The sequence below is a fragment of the Chionomys nivalis genome, chromosome 15 (genome assembly GCF_950005125.1).
Source record: "Chionomys nivalis chromosome 15, mChiNiv1.1, whole genome shotgun sequence".
NCBI classification, from domain to species: Eukaryota; Metazoa; Chordata; class Mammalia; order Rodentia; family Cricetidae; genus Chionomys; species Chionomys nivalis.
Window position 1 is genome coordinate 1,567,985 of NC_080100.1, and position 21,014 is coordinate 1,588,998.

Consider the following 21,014-nt stretch of genomic DNA (forward strand, 5'->3'; position numbering starts at 1 on the left):
CCTGGTTAAGTTGTCAGCTGTGTACCACCACCATGAGACAGAGCCTTTCACTCTGAGAGCTGCCTGGCCCTTTACTATCTTTCTCACCTCTGTATCAGCAAAGAAGAAATGATCAGGCAGGTGGTTTTTGTATATTCCTTGGATGCCTTTCTTCCTAACAGAAAGATAGTTGTGTTTAACTTTCCTGTAAAAAGCTGCCCACCACAAATGGGGAAGGGGTTAGCTATAGAAGTCACCAGATTGTCATAAAAGAAAATTCCAGGTCAACTAAACTTATTGGGATCAAATTCATGAATCAAGCAGCCCTAAGAACCGGGAGAGATCCAGAGAGCGTGGTGTATCCTGTGTCATGGCTGGCTGGAGTTGACTACTGTGATTGGCTGGGACATGACTGCTCTAACTGGCTTGGAAATGATCAGCTCCTATGACCCCATCCCGTCTCCAATTGGCTGGAGCTAGACTCCCGAGGCTGGCAGAAACTAAACTGTTTATCCCAAGCCCTCACTCTGAAGTTAGGATTCCTTTGTTTATATCCCGAGGCTGTGACACATGGAGGCAGTGTTGGGCCACATTTGACTTAGGGTGGTGAGGCTAGTCACCGTCTACCTTCCTCACGACACCTGTCCTTTCCAGACCAACCTGATACGTTGACAATTTCCAGTAAACCTAGCTTAATTTTTTTCCTTGGTTCCTAAACCTCAGAAAAGCCATCTGTTGTTCTGAATTCTACTGATGTACCAAGCATGGAGGATGTTCTCAGAAAGGCGACAGCAGAGATAAGGGCAGAGTCACCAACCTGACTGCTGTTCTCAGGAGAGCAACCAGGACCCTTCCAGTGCTCACACTGTGATGTCTGGGTACAGTGTCACACTCAGGTTTTGAGACCAGAATGAGGTCACAGAGCTCACTGTTTATGAGATGAAAACAGCTGCTTGCAGAGACTGCTAGGGTTGTGGATGGGTGGCCTTGCGGTGAGGACGGTGGCCATACTTCTGGGGCAGAGTGTGAAAATACCAGTCCAACCAGCCCAGCAAAGGTCCAGGGAGTGGGGTCTGGGGGTAACATAAAAGACCCCCTTTTCAGCTCATCTTCTTCTCCTCAGTCAAGAAAGTAGAGCATTGGTGGAAGCTTCCAGATGCGTAAGAGACCTTACTGTGGGCAGCCACAGAAACCCATGCTGAGAGTGATGGCTGAACACAAGGTGGGGTGGTGGGTACCTGGGGCTCCACAGACAGCTCTGCTGCACCCATTGGGTACGTGTAGTTGGGTGGGCCGGATGTAACACTGGTTGGTTACCAGCTCTGTGTTCTTCAAGGATAATCTGCCCCCATGTCTATAGATGCCACTGACTACAGGTAGAAAATACTGAGAACACAGCTGCATCTCCTCTAAATGTCCCGACGTAGCTGGGATGGTGTCACTCCTGAGACACATGGGTCAGCATGTGTCCTAGTGCTTAGGGAGCCCACTCAGGGCCAGAAAGCTGGTCTCGGTCCGCGTAAGTGTGGGCATGCCTGCCTTCAGACCTATCAAGTGCAAAGAGCTTTCTTGTCAGGGAGGCCTCCTGAACCAAACCTAGCGTCTGTTCGATGCTGGTAGAGGCCTTGCCTGTGAAGTTTGGCATGGGAATCGGGTTCCTAACAAATGGGTAGAGAAGACGTGGCAGATAGACCCAGTGCAGTTTCAGTGAGCCATAAAGAAGAGCAAAGTTACGTCGTCTCCAGGAAAATGGATGGAGCTAGAGGTCACAAAACTAAGGGAAATAAACCAGACTCGTGCCTGTGTTCTCTCACGTGGAACATGCACACACACACACACACACACACACACACACACACACACACACGACATGGAAATAGAAAGGAGATTAGGAAACAGGGACTAGGGAGGCAGACAGATGGGGGCAGGAGAGGGTGATGAGTGAACGTGGCAGAGGATGTTTTGTACCGGAACAGAATGCAGAAACCCCTTACTTTATATAACAAACATGCGCTGATGAATTCTTAAAAGCCAGTTAAACCGCAAATAAGCAGAGGAGACTGTAACCTTCCTCTCCATTTTCAATCGTGCCACCCCCTTGCATGATCTCATTCCCTTGGAGAGTGTGGGGCAGTGGGTGGTAACAGGGCAGGCAGCCATGGTCAGGCTAGGACTCTCAGGGCTGACGCAGAGGGGTGGGCGGGTCTCTGGGTTGTACATTCCCATGTCAAGCAGAAGACAATGTGAAGGTGTGAAGGCCATTGCTATGTGCTCAGGGCTGTGGGCTCAGTTCAGAAACCAGTGCTCTGGGGGTCAGTTTTCCCCTGACCATTTTCTGCCTCTCTGGACAGGTACCTTTAAATGCCAAGGTTGAAAGGTTGTGGCCATTTTTAGTAGCAACAAGGAGAAGAAAAAGCCTCTGGGAATTGGGACTGGACCAGGGGCTGGTGTCTTCTTAGTGTAGTAGAGGAATAAAATGACATCAAAGACCCTGACCTATAAGGGAGACCGAGGCCTCGTGGGGGCTTGAGAGCTGTTCATTTCACATCTCTGCCTTATGTCAAAGCTGCAGAATCAGCCCAAAGACAGGGTAAGGCAGGATGTAAGTAAATAGAATCTCTTGACCTTGGAGGATGCATCCCTGGGTCCTGCCAGTACTGTACCTTCAGTTAGTACCATGAGGGGATGTCAGGGAGCAGAGAGAGCATCTGCAGAACACTGTAGTCTGCTGCCAACCCAAACCTCACTGCAGCGATGGAGTCATGAATGCAGCCCCTGAAAACACCCTAAATCCGTGCAGAAGGAAACACTCCTATAGATTGTATGTGCTGCCCCCTGGTCTGGTTTGACGAGTAAGTCCACAGAGTCCAGCCCTGTGTGGTTCACTGTTAATAGAGGTAGGAACCCTACTCACAAAGGCCTCCTGGTTTTTATTTACTCTAGGAGAGGGGTGAAGGGGAGGGCGCATGGCTTGGTTTCCCCTCCCCCAGCAGGCACAAACGCTGGCCAAGTCTTCCTGTAAGTCACAGCACTTTAAATGTCAGCTCATACATGGCATAATCGTCTCAAGACTTTTTACATAAAAATGCAAATGTATGCATTCCATACGGGACAGAGAGCCTCCTCCGTGAACTGGAGCCACCGTGTGCTCTCCTACCTAGGTCTGAACGCAGTACTTGGAGATGCTGTGCAGCTTTCAAAGTAAGACACTGGGTATATGTGGGTGAGTATTCAACAGCTACAATAACTGGTAAACCACGTTGCTGGGAAAAAAGCATTTTGAAACATTTCACCACCTCTCAGCCTGTCTTCATTTATATGGTAATACCTAGGGACTCAAGTCACTTGCCTTCCTTCCTCCAGCACAGGCTAATGGAATCTCTTTTCGGCGGTGGCATTTTCACCTCCTGGTGTTGGAGACTCAGGGTGACCCTATGCCTTCCCTGACTAGACAGTGCCCTGGGGACATTATAGTCCAGGACTCGCCTGCAAGGATAATGAAGCATCACTTAAACTGCCCAACCAGAGCCCCCTTTCCAAGGCCTTAAACCTAGGGCGACAGAGGCCAGGACCCTGCATTGCCATCTGGGGTAGAACCTCTTTCTGCCGCGATGGAGGAGATGCATGCATATGTACAGAGACCACCATGGGTGAACCTGGTGGTCCAGGGACCCTATGGCATTTCCCTGACCCTCCTTTATGTACTTAGCTTTCTCAAGCCAAATAAATTGGCTGACCCTGTGAAGAGGTTCCTAGCCAGACCATAGATTTTAAATGCCACCTCTTCCTACCTCTGGTCCAAACTACTGTTCTGAGCATGCCCGTGATCAGAGAGACATTCACATGGGTTACATCCTCAGGGTGTCGGCTGTATCAGAATCTTCACAAGACTGGAGGAATAAGGGTCCTGTCCTCTCTTAGTGTCAGCTGCCATAGGGGCAAAGCAGACCCAGCTACACAGGGGTGATGCCCACATAGGAATGAGGATTTTTCTCAGGGTCCTACCTCTGAGGTGTGTGGAGCTGAGTGGCATCTAACAGCCTTGACCTTGAGATTTAACCCTTCATTAAGCATTCTGAACTTTAGTTTACCAGGTAGACACAGCACTGTTGCCCAGGGCCTGAGCTGCTGTGGGCACCCTCCTATGGGGTCTTGGGAATGAGATAGCTGTGATAGTCTGGCATCACATGCTGGTCTCATCTGGATCCTAGTTTAGGGCATCGAGCCATCAGACTGAAGACCCAGGATCCTGGGTCACCTAGCATCTCGGGCATCCACTCCAATGTACACAGAAAAGGCAATGGAAGGAGAACTTAATGCTGGGAACACAGGTGAACTCAGTCTCTGACAGGTGAACCGAGTGTGGTGATCATCTGTTAAATGTGCCACAGAGGACGAGAAGTTTGAAATTCAAGAATTCTTGTATCTAGGCTGGAGTCTGCAGCTTTGGTTAGTGTCACTGTATTTGCTGTGGGTTGTGGTGTTCATCAATATAGTGTGTGTTTGTGAGTGTGCGTGCGTGTGTGCACACACACATGCATGTAAGCTCTAAGAGCATGGCACTGCAACAGACCCCAAATTCAGAGTAGCAGGTTACCATGGCTGCTCAAGAAATGGGCCAGAAGTGAGTGATGTTCCCTGGGCAGATTTGACCAAGCAGAGCAAGTCTTTGCCTCCTCAGCAAACCCCAGATCTGTAACTGACACTCTGCTCTCTCTCCAGTCCAACCACCACACACACATGCAATGCTGAGGTCACGCTGGGGTGCTGCAGAGAGCCCTTCTTTCTTTCTCTCCCCAGTCCTTCCATTCTTGACAGTGTCGGCAGTATCTGGACATACATCCAGGCTGGCCTTGAACTCTCAATCCTCATGCCCCAGTCTTCCAAGTGCTGGGGTCACAGGTGTGCTTCCATGCCCAGCTATCTCCCTCTCTCTTAGCTTAGAAGCCTGGTGACTCCACACCCCACATCCACATTTCCTTCTAAAAATGGACTGCCATAATTACATGTTAAATATGATTCAAATCTGCAGGGAACTGTAACTCAATAAGCATGAAGAAATTAATGAAAAGCTTAATTATTATAATAATACCATTAAAATCTAATAAGGGGAGAAAAAGTTGACTCATTTTACTTCAGCTTGGCCATCTAATATCTTTTTTTCCCTTTAGCAGAACTATAATTAATTTAGACTTGGGTTTTTGGAAAAGCTAAATTATAACCGCGGTGGCTTAAAAATATTCAGAGGAAAGAAACCAAAGTGGGAAGGAAGTGTTCTGGGTGTAGGTGGGTGGAAAGGAAGCCGGGGAGGTGACCATGGTCTGCTATGCTTCCCACAGGTCTTGTAGAGGCTGCCATTTTCAGATCTTGAAAACTCACAACTGCTTTTCATCATTCCTCAATCTCTACAGCTCTGACTCCTGTGTAAGTCTCTAGAGCACAGAAGTCTTTTTGTTTAGGGAATTACATGTTTTAGCAGTAACTTGAAGTCCTTAGGGGACCTTCTGTGTGGTGACAAGTGTCTCTCTCCCTTGACCACACTGGTGAACGTGAGAAAGTTCAAGCAGGAGCACCCAGAACAATCTCCAACCTCATCTCCAAGTAAAGGAGTGCATCATATCCATTTGATGTTGGAGGGCAACTGACCAGGAAGATTTCCCCACCTCAAGGTGTCAGGATCTCTGGTAGCGGGGCAGGAGGCTTAAGCATATTTATAACTAGCTCTTGCATCTTAAATTAATCAATTTCTATTATTCTGTATATTACCATGAGGCTTGTGGTTTACTGGCAAGGTTCTGGCTGGTGGCTTGCGTCTTTTCCTCTGGCAGTCACATAGTATCTCCCTGACTCTGCCTACTTTCTCTTCCTCTATCTGCTTGGAATTCCCACCTTGCCCTATTCTGCACTGCAATAGGCCTAAAGCAGATTCTTTATTAACCAACGGTATTCACAGCACACAGAGGGGAATCCCACATCATAAGCAGAGGTATAATTTGTTGGTCCTATCATAAGCACCACTCAAGAAAGCTAGGAAACAAGGGAAACACTTGGCCTCACAGCCTCTCTTCCTGCTCTCCCTCCCTCATTTTAAAAGCCATTCTCCCCCCATTTCTTTCTCCTTAGAGAAATTCCCCTGTAGTTCTCTGGAGGCATAGGTTCAAAGTGTTCCCTCAGATGAGCATGTCCTGGCATGCCTATCCTTATTCAGAACACTATTTTTGAGTAAGAATTCTGAGTGGACCAAGTTTTGATTTCAGCACTTGAAAATATCCCCTTCCCTCCTGTCTTCCATGCTCCTGTGGGAGAAGTCATCACACTTCAAATCATCTCCTCTTGTAGGAATGTGTTCTTTGACCTCTTCTAAGATCTCTCATCACCATTAGCTTCCAGAAGTTTGTCTACATGTGTCCTGGCATACGTCTTTGGGGTTCTTCAAATTGTAGATTTATGTCTTTGTAGTGGTATATTATAGAGTATGTTTCAGTCCTCTCTCTCTCTTTTTTACCAGAGGACAGTGGTCTGAGTAATAGCTACTGCCACCCAGGTTTCTCATAACTGTTCTGCAGGCTGCCTGCCCTCAGTTACTCACACTGAAGTTTCCTAGGATCCCGTCTTCAAGTATTCTGACTCTGTACTCCTCTCCCTTGCTGCTGTCGAGTAAACCCACTGATGTTTCTCTCTGAAGTCACTTTTTAGTCTTAGTTGTAGAGCTTCTCCTTGGTTCTTTTAGCACTTTCTTTTGTTGAAGGCACATTCACATTGTTCATTCCTGAAGCTTCTAACACTTTGTCTTAGGTAGGGTTCCTATGGCTAAGAAGAGACTCCGTGACCATGCCAACTCTTATAAAGGAAAACATTTAATTTGTGCTGGTTTACAGTTCAGAGGTTTAGTTCATTATCATGGTGGGAAGTATGGTGTCATGCAGGCAGAGCTGGTGCTGGAGAGCGACTGAGCGTTCTACATCTGAGCTCACAGGCAGCAGGAAGAGACAGTGAGCCACTAGGGCTGGCTTGAGCTTTTGAAACCTCAAAGCCCACCCTGCAGTGATGCATTTTCTCCAAAAAGGCCACACCTCCAAAAATGCTATTCCCTATGAGTCTATGGGGGCCATTTTCATTCAGACCACCACACACTTTAATATCTACACAACAGAATTTACTTTCTCAATCAGTCTGTGCTATTCTTGGTTCTCAGCATCTTGAGTGAGCTGTGACTAAATCCCCAACATTTCCACACATGACTGTGGGGGCCTAGTCTACCCTTTAGTTATCTGGCACGTGCCTGCAGATTCATGCCTGGGCTCTTCCTGTCGATGGTTGACACATCACGTGGTTCTGTCATCCAGCGCAGTGAGGTTGATGAGTAAGGATCAGCTCAAACAGGCTCCGTGGTACCCGGGTATTGGCGACCATGTCTTGCTCATGGTGATGGGAGTCTGGTCTTCCCACTCAGCCTCTCCTAACAGGGTGGCAAGCATGGACCACCTCAGTACAGCCCTAGACAGGGGTGTTCCCAGCTTAATCGCTGGCCTTTTAAGAGGCATGTTGTTGGATTAGGGTGATTACTGTCTGGATTTACTCCCTGGCTTTTGCTTTTCTTTGGACCCCCGGTCTACAGTGTCCTCTTGCTGGCTTTTTTGCTTGCCTATTTGTTTCTCTGGGTTGTCAGTGGATACGCGGCAAAGAGGAAGCTCCGCTGACTCAGCATCGTGTCCCTCCTGAACCTGCGGCCTGCAGGCTGCTGTCCTCTTTCAACCTTTAGTCTCTCTGTGTGCGTGTATTATCTCCTATTCAAGGAATTTTATTTTCCTTCCCCTTCCCAGAACAAAACTTCGTCCAAGTTCATGTTTTTGTCTAAAAGAATTTACACTGTAAATGTTGAGCACATCAACATTTTAGAGTGAAGTTTATACTTCTTATTTGAAAGGGTATTGATAGACTCTGCCACCTTCATGCCCCAGCCATGACTCCAGCCCAATGTAAAAATGTTTCTTATTTTGAAAATCCTAGTTCTCTCAAAGGCAGAAAATGTTAGATGGAGACTTTTTACTTCAGGATTTGTCAAAAACATCCACATTACCACAAATGCCATTTAATATCAAAATAAAACACCACTTTGGATTTTTCCTTTTAAATTCATTCCTCCTTCTCCCTCCTCCTCCCTCCTTGGCTGCTCATTTTCCTTATTCTCACACAGTAATGTCCTAGATTTGAGGTGCAATCCAAGCCCAGTGTTTCTCTTCTCCTGCTGCCTGTGGATTTAGATGTAGAACTCTAAGCTACGACTCCAGCACCATGTCTAGCAGCATGCTGTCATGCTCTCCTCCATGGACTAACCCCCTGAAACTGTAAACAAACTTCAGTCAAATGCCTTCTTTTAGAAGAGTTTCCTTGGTCATGGTGTCTCTTCGCATTATTAGAACACTGACTGAGACCATGCCGTTAATGGTACCCAACTTTCTCTTTGTTCACCATCTATCTCTATCAGTTCAAGTTCAACAGGGTGGGGGATAACTTGGTCTTATCTATACTTTATCTATAGGGACCAGGAAAGAGCTCTGGAATTATGTGTTCAAAGCAAATAATAGCAGAACAGCTCTATCATCTTTACTTTGAACTAGGAAAAAGATTGGTAAGATGTTCGGGGAGGCAACAGACACTTCAGATTCACAGCAAGACCGCACAACTGGGAAAGACATGGTCAGCATGACAGCACGTGGCTCAAGCATGATTCTCAGTGTGAGCAACTTCCTAACCCATGTGTACGGCAGGAGGGAGGGTCCGGCATGCAGACTCCAGTCACAGAACCAATCCAGGTATATCCAGTTAAGTACCATGTGAAGGAGCTTCCTAGTCCAGGACTTATTTGGTATGGTGAAATGTGTCTTTCTGCAAATTTAAAAGGCCTTCAAGTCAAGAAGTGAGACTGAGGCTGGCTGCTTACACCCGTGTCAGAGGAGACTCCACCATTCACAGAACAACCTGATGGGATATTTCAAAGACCTCAGGGCTTCTAGGACCTTCCTTTTCTTCTCCACAGTTAGCCAGGGTGGGTGTTTCCTAATTTTCAAATTAAACGACAGCGGAGCATGTTTGAGCACTCTGTTCTGTCCTGACAGACACACACACACTGGGGAAGCATCCAGCGCTGTCAATAATGCATGCTTCTGCTTCATTATTTTGAAAACATCTGTTGAAGAAGACATTGCTCCTGAGGGGAACTGGGAAGTCAAGTGACTTGTAACTGTGCTGGCCCTGGTTCAATGCCTGCGGTGGTGTGTCTCTCAGGATGCAGCTCCAGGATTGCAGCTAAAGCTGGAGACAGTCAGAGGTGAGATGGTTCCCCAACATATGTGTGCTGGAATCTGAGTCCTCATCAGAAGGGACACATGCTTGGTCATGGGCATATTCTCTAGAACAAGGGAAGGGGAAGAGGTAAGGTGCAGAGCCTCTTCAGCCAGGCTCTGAAGCCTGTAGGTAACTAATCCACCATCAGCTAACTATAGAGGAGGCTGAGCATGGATTTCCCACAGCTGGCCAGAACAGCAGAGCAGGACTTCCTGGGGCTGTGCAGTCCCATGCTCTTGACTGGGAGGAGCGAAGCCCTGGAGAAAAACAGAGGGAGACCTACCTGGGGATTTAACTCAGATGGTTCAGTGCTGGCCCAACTTGCACAAAACCCAGGTTTGATCTTTAGCATCAAATAAACCGAACATAGCAGTGTATACCTGTAATCCCAGCACTCGAAAGATGAAGGAAAAAAAGGTCAGAATTTCCTGGTCTTTCTTGGCTGTGCAGTGAGTTGTTAGTCAACCTTGACTACAAGAGATGCTGGAGTTTCTATTTGTTTTTAACAAAACAAAGAACACAATCCTTGGATCTGTGTCACCTGTTAAAATGAAAACGAGAATGTTTTGCTTTTACTGATGAAGGTGATAAATAAGCACCTTCCACAAGAATGATGTTTCCCTATCGCTCCACACCATGATGGCGTTGAGTACAAAGGCAGCTGGGTGCAGAGCATTAGGCACTGTGGAATATTAGACTGTGACAACAAAAGGAACATCGCGCAGAGACTCACGGTGAACTGGGCACAACGTCCAGGTATCTTTAGAGAATTCCCCTAAGAAGTCAGGTGTAGTTTTTTTGTTTTTGTTCTTTGAGGGCTTTCTACACAGATCTAAAAGAAACACACAGAGACTTATTCTTCCTTACTTACTTATGAATACCTGACTTTAGCTTTGCTTGTTTCTAGCCAGCTTTTCTAACTTAAATTATCCTGTTTCTCTTTAACTACATCTGCTGCTGTGCTTCTTAGCTTTCTTTCCTTCTTACTCTATGGTTGGCATCCTTGCACTTTACTCTTTTTTACACCCCCTCTCACTGTCTTCCCTAGATTTCCCCTTCTATGTATTCTCTCTGCCTGCCAGCCCTGTCTCTTTCTCTCTCCTGCCTAGCTATTGGCTGTTCAGCTCTTTATTAGACCAATCAAGAGTTTTAGGCAGGCAAAGCAGCACAGCTTCACAGAGTTAAACAAAAGGAATGTGAATGAATGCAACACATCTTTGCATCATTAAACAAATATCCACAGCATAAACAAATGTAACCCATCTAAACTAATATTCCACAACAGTCAGAGGCCTAGATACAAATGTGTGTTGTTTTCTTTTGTGATTTAGTAATTAGGTTTAGGTATAAACCCTGGCTCCCAGTAGGACCTTGAGTGCTTCCAAGAAGGGTGAAAAGGGATGTTGAGAAACAAAGACTATGAGGCAGGAAGAGTTGGACTCAGAGAGGCCAGCGTCAAATGAGTCTTTATATTCTGCATAGTGCAGACCCTTTCCTAGGACCCACAATCTGAGTTGAGGACCACAGCCCTTTCTTGTAGATTTTAATCTTGGATTAAATGTTAAATTTTCAGGCACCTGGGTATATACAGAATGCTCACATGTTAATGCACACTGACCTCTTTGTGAAAGCTGCAGATATTCCCTGTCATCAAAAGCTCTCACAACAATCCTTTGAAAACAATGTCGTACGGTAAGGAGATTTCCAGAACTTTTTCTGCCTAATCTCTCCCTGTCTAGAGACATTGCTCTTAGCCCAGGGAACATGTGATACCCGCATGTAGAGAAAGTCTAGAGGATCTCAGGAAGTAGCTGGTCATTTATATGCAACATCTCTTGCCTCTGGAGCTTCTTCTCTACCTACCCATACTTGCTTATGTTTTCCTGATCATTCATCTGTCTATCTATCTATCTATCTATCTATCTATCTATCTATCTATCTATCATCTTCTGTCTATCATCTATCATATCTATCTATCATCTATGTATCACCTATCTATCATGTATTTATCATCTATTTATCTATTATCTATCTATTGATCAATCTTTCTATTTATCTAGCTATCATTTCTATCATCTGTCAATCATCTATCTATCATATATATCTATCATCTATCTATAATTAAATCTATCCATTAAACTATCATCTATCATTTATATATTTATCACTTACATACCTTTCATATCTCTACCTACTATCTATATCTATATATTTATCTAAACCTATCATCAATCATCTGTATATCATCTATTTTATTTTTATTCATCTAGATACCATTTATCATCCATTCATCCATCATTTATCTATAAACCATCTATCTATTTATTTATCTGTCATATGACTATCTTAAAAATTCTGTTCATTATTGAGTTTGTGTCTGTGTTGGAGACATTTTTATGTCTTTCCTTTATTAGAGTTTAAATCCTAGCTTAAAGGAGAAATTAAGTACAATCTATACAAAGGAAATTCCTGTGCTTATACACAGTTGTGTCTGACTGAATTCAGTCTAAGTCACTGTCTGAAGGAGCAGGGAGCAAATACTAGTCACTGGGAGGAAAGATCTGGGAGACACTGTGACTTATCAGTTGTTGTCAGCCTACATCTTCTAACTGAAGCTACTAGAGAAAGATAATCAAAATTTTAAGACGAGGTAATTAAATGCTTTTAGAAACATTGAGGCAGCTATATCTAGAGGAACTGAGTCCTTTAAACAGGACCATAAAATGTAGTGGGTCTGGAACCCAGCACCACATCTCCATCCAGGCATGTGCAAATGGATTAGACATCAAAAATATCAGATGCAAGTGAATGCCCAGAACTCAGCGGTTTCTAGGAACAAGTCTGAAGTGTGAGGTCAGTTTGCTGCATACATCATTTTCTATATCAACAGCTGGCTTCATACACATTGACAAAGGATAAATTCTCACGGTTTAGTGTTCCCACCAAGTTACCATGTGCCCACTGGTTCCTTGGTGCTCCTTGATAATGTCTACATATATGACAGCCTTCCTAAGGGAAGACCTTCCTTCAGTCTTAGTGAGAAAGCACAGGGCCCTTCCAATCATTCATGTTCAGATTATTCTTGAGTTGAAAGACGGAACACTGTTGGTTTTTGTCTCACTGATTGTTTGAAAAATCTGTCTTTATTGGAGTTTAGCCATTTACATTCAGTGTGATTATTCTATGTTGCAATGAACCTGTTATCTGACTGAAGTTTCATCTGCTCCTCTGTTCCTCTTCCCTGGCCTTCTTAGTGTCAACAGAATGCTGGCAGTATTAATGGAGGTTCTGAGATGCTCCTCTCACCCCTCAGCTGCTAGGCATGCAAACAAAAGGCAGTCTTTCCTCATGATCCAAGTTCATTGCTGTTCCTGAATGGGTTCTTTCTTCCCATAGCCAGCTTCCAGATAGTGACTGAGAATGGCAGACTTCTTCTTGTGAACTGTAGCTCTATTTGAGGACACTCATCAGCTGTAGGTGGAGACTGCTCTTCCATTTTCTGGACGGCCAGACCCAAATAATCACACAGAAACTATATTAATTACAACACTGTTTGGCCTAATAGCTCAGACATTCTTATTAACTAACTCTTTTATTTATTTATTTATTTATTTATTTATTTATTTATTTATTTATTTGGATTTTCGAGACAGGGTTTCTCCGTAGTTTTTGGTTCCTGTCCTGGAACTAACTCTTGTAGACCAGGCTGGCCTCGAACTCACAGAGATCCGCCTGCCTCTGCTTCCCGAGTGCTGGGGTTAAAGGCGTGCGCCACCACCGCCCGGCTACTAACTCTTTTTTAAAAAAATATGTATGAATATATTTATTAGTTAATTTGTTATTATTATTTTATTTTACAACTTTAAAAAATACCAATCTAAATTCCCATTTCCTCCCCTCCTCCCACTTTTCTCCCTATTCCCTCCACACAACCTTGTCCCACCCCCCTCCAACTTTAAGAGAAGGCAAGTCACCCAGCCTTGTGGAAATTCCAAAGCCAACTATCAACCACATTCAGAGGAACTAGTTTGATTCCATACTTGTTCATTCCCAGTCCAGTTGGAGTTGGTGAGCTCCCATTATCTCAGGCACATTGTCTCAGTGGGTGAACCCCTCATAGTCTTGACTTCCTTGCTCATACTCTCCCTCCTTCTGCTCTTCAACTGGACCTTGGAAGTTCAATACAGTGTTCCGATGTGGGTCTCTGTCTCTGTTTCCATCTGTTGTTAGATGAATGTTCTATGGTGATATTTGAGATAATCATCAGTCTGAATACAGGGCAAGGCCAGTTCAGGCACCCTCTTTATTGCTTAGGGTCTTAGGTTGTGAGTCAACCTGCCTCAGGATCCAGAAATACCACTCTTGGGAATATACCCAAAAGATGCTCAATCATACTACGAAAGCATTTGTTCAACTATGTTCATAGCAACATTATTTGTATTAACTAACTCTTACAACTTAAATTAACCTATTTTTATTATTTTATATTTTACCATGAGGCTCATGGTTTGTTGCCTCTTACTTCTTGGGTGGCTGCATGGCATCTGCCTCCGTTGGCACCTACATGGAACTCTGCCTCCTCTCTCTATATATCTCTGTTCAGATTTCTCACCTAGCTTTGCTCTGCTAAGCCATTGGCTGACACAGTTTTACTCATCAACCAATAAAAGCAACACATATACAAAAGGACATCCCACATCATCATCTCTTTTCAAACTGTGACTCTCAGTCTAAGACTTCTCATAGTCATCCCTTTCCTGCTCTTCTACTTTGTGGGAGGAATTTCCCTCCTTATGGGACAGATCCCTGCAGGCCTTCTTTCTGTAAATCTCTGAGGTATCTCAGCACACCGTGGGTGTTGATGTCTGCTCTATTCATGGGCACTGGGTATCTAGTCTCCTGCTCTGGTTTCTCCATTGTATCTTGCTGCATTAGGGTGCTTTAGGGGTTCCAACATTCATTTAGAACACCTCCTCTCATCCAGACACTTCAGAGTTCATAATCAAGTATTCCAGTCAACTTCCAAGGTTAGGTAGGAAACTCAGCATGGAGGACACACTGGAACAGGGCCTGACATCCAATACCATTTGTCTCTGTACCTACAAAAACATTACAAGGGAGAGGCTTTGACTATATTCTTTTTATACAGCAGAATCCAAGTGTATCGCTTCAGATCAGAAAGGTTACTGAATCACTCAGGAAAGGTGGGTGCAGGGAGTAAGGTCAGGCTTTGTGGACAGTCAGTCAGGGATTTCTGACCTCCAGAGACCACTACCTCTAGGCCTCAGGACTACCATTAGAGCAGTGGAAATCCTAAGAGCTTCACTACAGGGTCTGTACTCACACCTGCTGTGGTCACCATTTGCCCTATACAGGACTGACATTTGGATGTCTGGTTGGTGCTGTCTTGGGTCAGGCTGGCTTTTCTACCCATATCTTTAGACTGTGATCTCTCTATCCTCCATTGAAATTGATGCCTGAGCCTCTAACCAAGATTCAGACAGCCTTTTGCTCACTCTCTCCTGACTTCACATACTATATGCATATGGCTTTATATACATATACTATATGGTCCATAGAGATCCAGAGCCCTGGGAAGCAGAGTCAAGACCAATGGGTCAGTAGTGACAGTGTCCTTTACCCAGCAATGGAGAGTTGAGGAGCAGTCTTGTGCCTGTAAAGTCTTTGCCTCCTCAGATATGATCCCTGTCGCCTTGCTCATGGTATAGAATGTCAGGCTGCTTCAAAAAGTAGGTAATTCTGCCTCTGCAGTTTCCAATGGCCAGCAGCCCCCATGGTGAAGATAAGAGTCTGTCCTGGTTAGTTTTATGTCATCTTACCAAGCTAAAATCTTCTGAGAGGAGAGAAGCTCGATTGAGAAAACGCCTCCATAAGATTGGGCTGTACACAAGCCTGGCATTTTCTTAATTAGCACTGGTGGGGAAGGGAATAGCCTATCGCTCATAGCGGCTGCAGGCCACCACTCATGGTGGTTGTGTCTCTGCTATACAAGCATCTCCTGTACTCCAGATCCCAAGGCTCTGTAGATAGAGGCTCCTGGGTTTGCATAGTGGCCTCTGACTACTCCATCACATCTTTCAATTCTTGATATGCACAACCTTTGAGATCCCGATGGCAGGGAGAGAGTCTGAGAAGTCTTTCTGTGAATTACAAGATTCTGGCGTGCTGAAGGGAGAAAAACACCTTAACCTACCAAACATTGCATCAAGGCCCAACTGGACTTTGCTGAAGTTAATTCTGCTGAGGCATTCTCGCCCCAGGACTGTGACTCTTCCCAGTGTATTATGCATGCATCTGTGCAACAGGACTGTGCATACATGGGAGCACAGTCCCTCAAGTGTTCACATGTGCTCATGCCCACAACCATGCACTGCTTTCAAATGTCTCAGAACACATCTTGCCCCTCTTTGAGGTTTCCGTCAGTGGCTCTCTTTGGTTTTCTGTGGCTTGGTGGCAGGAGGGCAGGAGCGTCACCCAGCAAGTCTCCACTTCACTTGTCCCCAACACTAAAGATGTATTGTTCCAGGAGAGCTTGGAACATGGTGGCCCGGCAGACAGGTCTCTGACCTTGTAAGAGTGGATGCCAACCTTTGGCCCCCAGATAATGCCACCCCAGCTGTCTTCTGAGTGGAGGTCTCTTGTGGAGAGGATAGAGACTGGATCTTCTCTCTTCTGGGTTTGGTGCCTTACATCATTTCAGAGGGAACCGCGGATGAGGAAGCATCCCTGCACTGGAGTGGTCCCTGCCATCTAGACAGGCTTCAGAGGAGCGGAGTGGTCATGTCAGCACCTCCCTCTGCCCTGCCTGCCTGTCTTATTTCTGGAAGCTGTGATGTTCAATAATTCAGGGAGAGTGCGCATCAGCATATCTTACAGCATATTTGATGTGCCAGCAAACAGACTGCAGACTGTTTCGTTTCAATTAGCCCCTTTGTTGCCAACAAAAGCCCAACAAACCCCCTGAGTGAGGGCCAGGCCTCACTCCAGCCTGTTCTCGGCCAGTTCTGGGCTCCATGTGTGTGCACAGTGCCCGCCACCCTCTGCTCCCATCCCCTCTCACTTTCTCTGCTATTGTTCTCCTGGTATCATTTTACCTGGGATCAAGTAACTTTCTCCAACCCAGAAATAAGGACTCAGCTCCATTTTCAGGCTCCTTCTGATCTCCCCAGCTAATTGGCTCAGGTGTAAACCAAGCCAGCAGGGCAAGGACTTTGAAGTGAGGTTGCTTTGCACAGAACGCCTGGGAGCATCCGTCTGTGTGTCAAATACCATCCGGCCAGCCCGCTGCTTGGTCGCTAATGAAAACGCAAGTAATCAGGGTGTATTACAAGGCTCACATCCATGTTGGTGCTTTATTGTGAGCTTATCATTAACTTCGCAGGCTTGACTTGGAATGCGATCTGGCCAGTTTTTAATAAGCGGGGGCATTGGTGCTGCCTGCATGAGGCACTGGGTGACGCCAGCTGTGCCTTCTTTACATAGGGAGCCACCCTTCTCTTTTGATCAATAATGCCTTTTCTCTTTAAAAGGCGGCTCATTTCGCTGAGAGGTGGGAGGAGGACCTTCCCAGCCCTGCGCCTGTGGTCTGTTTGTCCAGAATTCACAATTACAGAAAGGTCAGTCCACAGAACACAGGGAACTCTTGCTGCTTTGCCCGATGCTACCTTCTCACTCTATTTAAAGGGTGCGCTCACCACAGGGCCCACCCCCTGTTTATGTTTTGATTATCAATGGCTGCTTTGCAAAGGAACAAAAGCAAGAAAAACAGCTGGCCTTTTTGGACTCTGATTTTGCTCAGGTTCTCTTCATTTTTAATATGCAAGCCTGCTGCATGAAGCCAACATAATGTTGTCCTTTCTATGGCTCGTCAGGACTGCTGGAAGGCTTCATGCATGCTACTTATACTCTGCCCCTACGGTGTGACCCCTGAGCTTCCTCTTTCATCTCTGATCTTTGACTTCTGAGCTGCAGGTCCGTGGTGGGTGCAGAGTCTTTCACACCCAGCTCCAAGATAAACACACAAGTCTTTGCAGAGTGACAGATGCTGATCAAATATTTTGAAAATTACACATGCATTGACATGCCACGGGATGAGGTACACATTTATGTGTTCTTCGTACCGTGATTCAGGAGCTCTTCTTATGTGTTTGAAGGAATGGAAGCACACAGTTCCTGGACAGGAATGCACCCAGAGGCATTATGGCATGCCTTTATCTGCTGCGGTGCCCACAGTACAGGACCAACAGAATTGTTTTCCCTCATTTCCTGGTGGCTTCGAGATTGAGAGCCACATGTGACTTTACAGATGTGGCCCCTCTTCTCCCATGTCCCTGTGTGGTGTCTCAATAGTGCCCACATCCCGGGTCTTCTCCCAAGTCTACCCATTGCATGAAGTCAACGTTAATGGTGATTTCATTTTAGCTTAGTCAATCCTTCAAAGACTGGCCTCTAAACAGAGGCACATTTTGAGAGCCTGGGGCTTAGAGAGTTAGTTTGTGATAGAAAAGATATGGTTTAGCCTATAGTGGTAAGAAAGCGTGTCACCAACTTTGGTGAAAAGTAATCAAGTCATGGCAGAACCATTGGCAATGTCCCTGTCCCACAACAGCAGAAAGAAACCTTCACAGTCAGCAAGCCCCAAGTATGACGTGGAGGTGGTACCAGAGATCACAAGTGTGCCCAGATGTGGTAAGGTATCCCCAGAATGTTGTGAGGAGTACATTTTGGAGCTCCAATGCTCACCAAGAAAATGGACAATTGGCTTCCCCATTCTGGGCTCATAGTCTCTGCAGACTCTGAGGTCAAGGAGAGGTCACATCACAACACCTTGGCATCAGCAGATCCTCAGCTGTTAGTATGGGGCTTTTGACCTGGACCACAGACACCCCCAAAGGATGGAGACAGAAAGGGTAGGCATGCAACGTGGTTCTCTCCAAACAAGAGCCCCCCCCCCCCAGTTCCAGGTATGAAGTTGAGAATCTTTATTTGTCCTGGGAAGATACGCATTTGTTTATCTTTTATGCAAATGTAATTTGATGTGATGTGGCTCTATATGTCTGTATGAATGTGTCAGTCCATGTGTGAGCATGAGTGTACGTGTGTCAGCTATGCATGTGTGGAGATCAGAAGACATCTTCAGGTGGCAGTCTTTGCCTCCCTCCTTGTTCTGTGACAGGGTCTCTAGTTGTTCGCTTCTGTGGCACCAGGTTAAATGGCCAATGAGCTTCTGTTTTCTACTACCCCATCATGTAGTTGGGGTGCAGAGATTATAGGTGTACACACCTGTGTCTGGCTCCCCACGAGTTATAGGGATTCAAGCTCTGGCCCAAATGCTTCCATGGAAAAGCATCTCCCTATCCCTGGGGAATTATTCTTTAATCCATATTACAAAGTGAAATTGTTTGTTTGCCATGGGATCTAATTTCTTTTTAATTTTTTTCATCTGTGGCTCTTATCAAACTTAGATAAGTTGCAACACAAAGAAAATCAGTAGTTATTCACCATTGTGGCTTGTACTATAATCCCAAACCCAGAACGGAAGCAAAGGCAAGAACACTGCAGGTTCAAGACCAGTCTGGGGTACATAGTCAGACCCTGGAGGAGGTGTGTGCTGTTCTTAACCAACACAATTTAACCACTGAACATAGCCCAGGTTTAACTGATCACAGCTGCAGGAATTCTTGCATAAATTCCCTGTGCCTAGTTATTTGAATAAAGTGCTCATTCTGATTTTCAAGCTCCGGCCTTCGCGATGAAACTTCACAGAAGTGCTTTCAAGGGTTTAATTTCACACATTCTTGACATTTCCTAGGAAGCAGCAGCTGCTGCCTCTGCAAAGTGGTGTGAAGATCCGGTCCTTGATGTCTGGTTATTACTAAAGATCAAAACCCAGAGAGTGAGGGGGTGTGTTAACCGTTCATCAGAACCCCAAAGCTTGCTAACTAGAGGTCCTGACTCATGACCACTCCAGGAAGAGCTGAGGAGGCACTGTTGAGGGCTGAAAAACTTAAGAAGAAAATCTGCAGTGGTGGCTCACACAATGTCACATGTCCCATCCTAGCCCAAGAAGGCACAGAATCCCAATAAAGGTAAGTTAGAGAGATTCACTTAAATGCAAAATTACGATCCACATTGAAAATATTCCCTAGAGAGGTTGGCACACCCACGGGCTTGGGTGACTTGGAAAGCTCTCTACAGCAATTATGCTCTCTGTTTACACCCAGAACATCTCTAGGACTGGTGTATGCTGGGATTCTGAGAGGACAGCCTTGGTCCCAGGGAGCAACTCTTACAGGTGTGCTCATGACAGTGACAGGCATGTGCGTTCTACATGTCCTACAGCTCAGTGATGAGCAGGAGTCTCTAAGTTCACTGAAGGTCAAAGGATGTTAGGAGGCTCACAGACCAGACCAGCCATTTCCTTAGCAGTCCGGGTACCCTGAGCTGACTCACCAGCCCGGGAGTGGCCATGAGGTGCCCCAGTTCTCACTTTCCTTTCACAGGCTGACAGCTTGACCACCAAGGATAGCTGCACAAACAGTGGTGACTACAGATCAGAATCCGTCACTCCGTGCCTGCTGAATCATCACTGAAACGACTGCTCCACAAAGCAGGAATCTGAGGCTCCAAGGCCCAGGGGCGGCTCCTGTTCTGGGGCCGATTAGAGGTTATTGGAAAACCCATTGGTTATCTTCCTGCCTCAGAAGGCAAGTCATTCACAGCTTCGTAAACTTGGAAGCAACAGACACCTTCTGCTGTGTCTCAGAACCTGGGTTTCTACTCCCGTGTTGCAGCTCCTCCAAGGGTTTTGGGGGACTGTTAAATAGTTCGTGTACACACCCACACACTCATAGCCACACCCACAACTCCCCCACAGAGACGGTGGGGGGAGGAGGCTGACCTTTCAGGAGGCTTTTATTTTGTCATGCATTTGTGCTTATGTCTGAAGATTGCTAAGAGAAGACATAAGACAGTTGGAGCAGGAGCCTCTAAGGGAGGAGTTTTCAGAAAGAGCTTGCTGAAGTCACAGGTGGAAGTCACAGGTGGATGTAGATTCACTGAGGTCTCTACACGGATGGGGCACTTCCTGGAGAGAGAAACTCACCCTCTGTCATGGAGCAACTGTGACGAGCTGAATTTCTGTGCAGCGCAAGGCGCCTGTTCTGGCTGCATCTAGGCGCCTGTTCCTGCACCTGTCATTAGGACCTCGTTATCGAGCCGCACACGGCTCCCCCCACAGGCTACTCCCGAGGACACCTTTATAATGAGCCGTCCCACCTCAGTTTACACAGAGGCTCATTACACACACCACCGTGAGGGAGACTTTGCACACCCAAAGAACTGCATTAATAAATTAATTCCTCTTTTCCAAGTCTCAGCTGCAGAGAGGAGCTGTGCTTGAGAAAGGTGAGGTCACTGTTACCAGGACGTTTCCATTAACTCTCAGCCCAGGTGATCACCACTGTTCCAGAGATCATGCTGTGAACCAGGCTGGTCTTGAACTCAGAGAGATCTGCCAGCCTCTGGCTCCTGAGTACTGGGACTAAAGGTGTCTGCTACCTGCCCAGCTTATAGGAACTACTTTAAGGATAACTTTCCAGAACACTTTATATCCCCCTTCACACTTCTCATGTTGCTAGCATCCATAGTGATTGGTTAATCAGTCT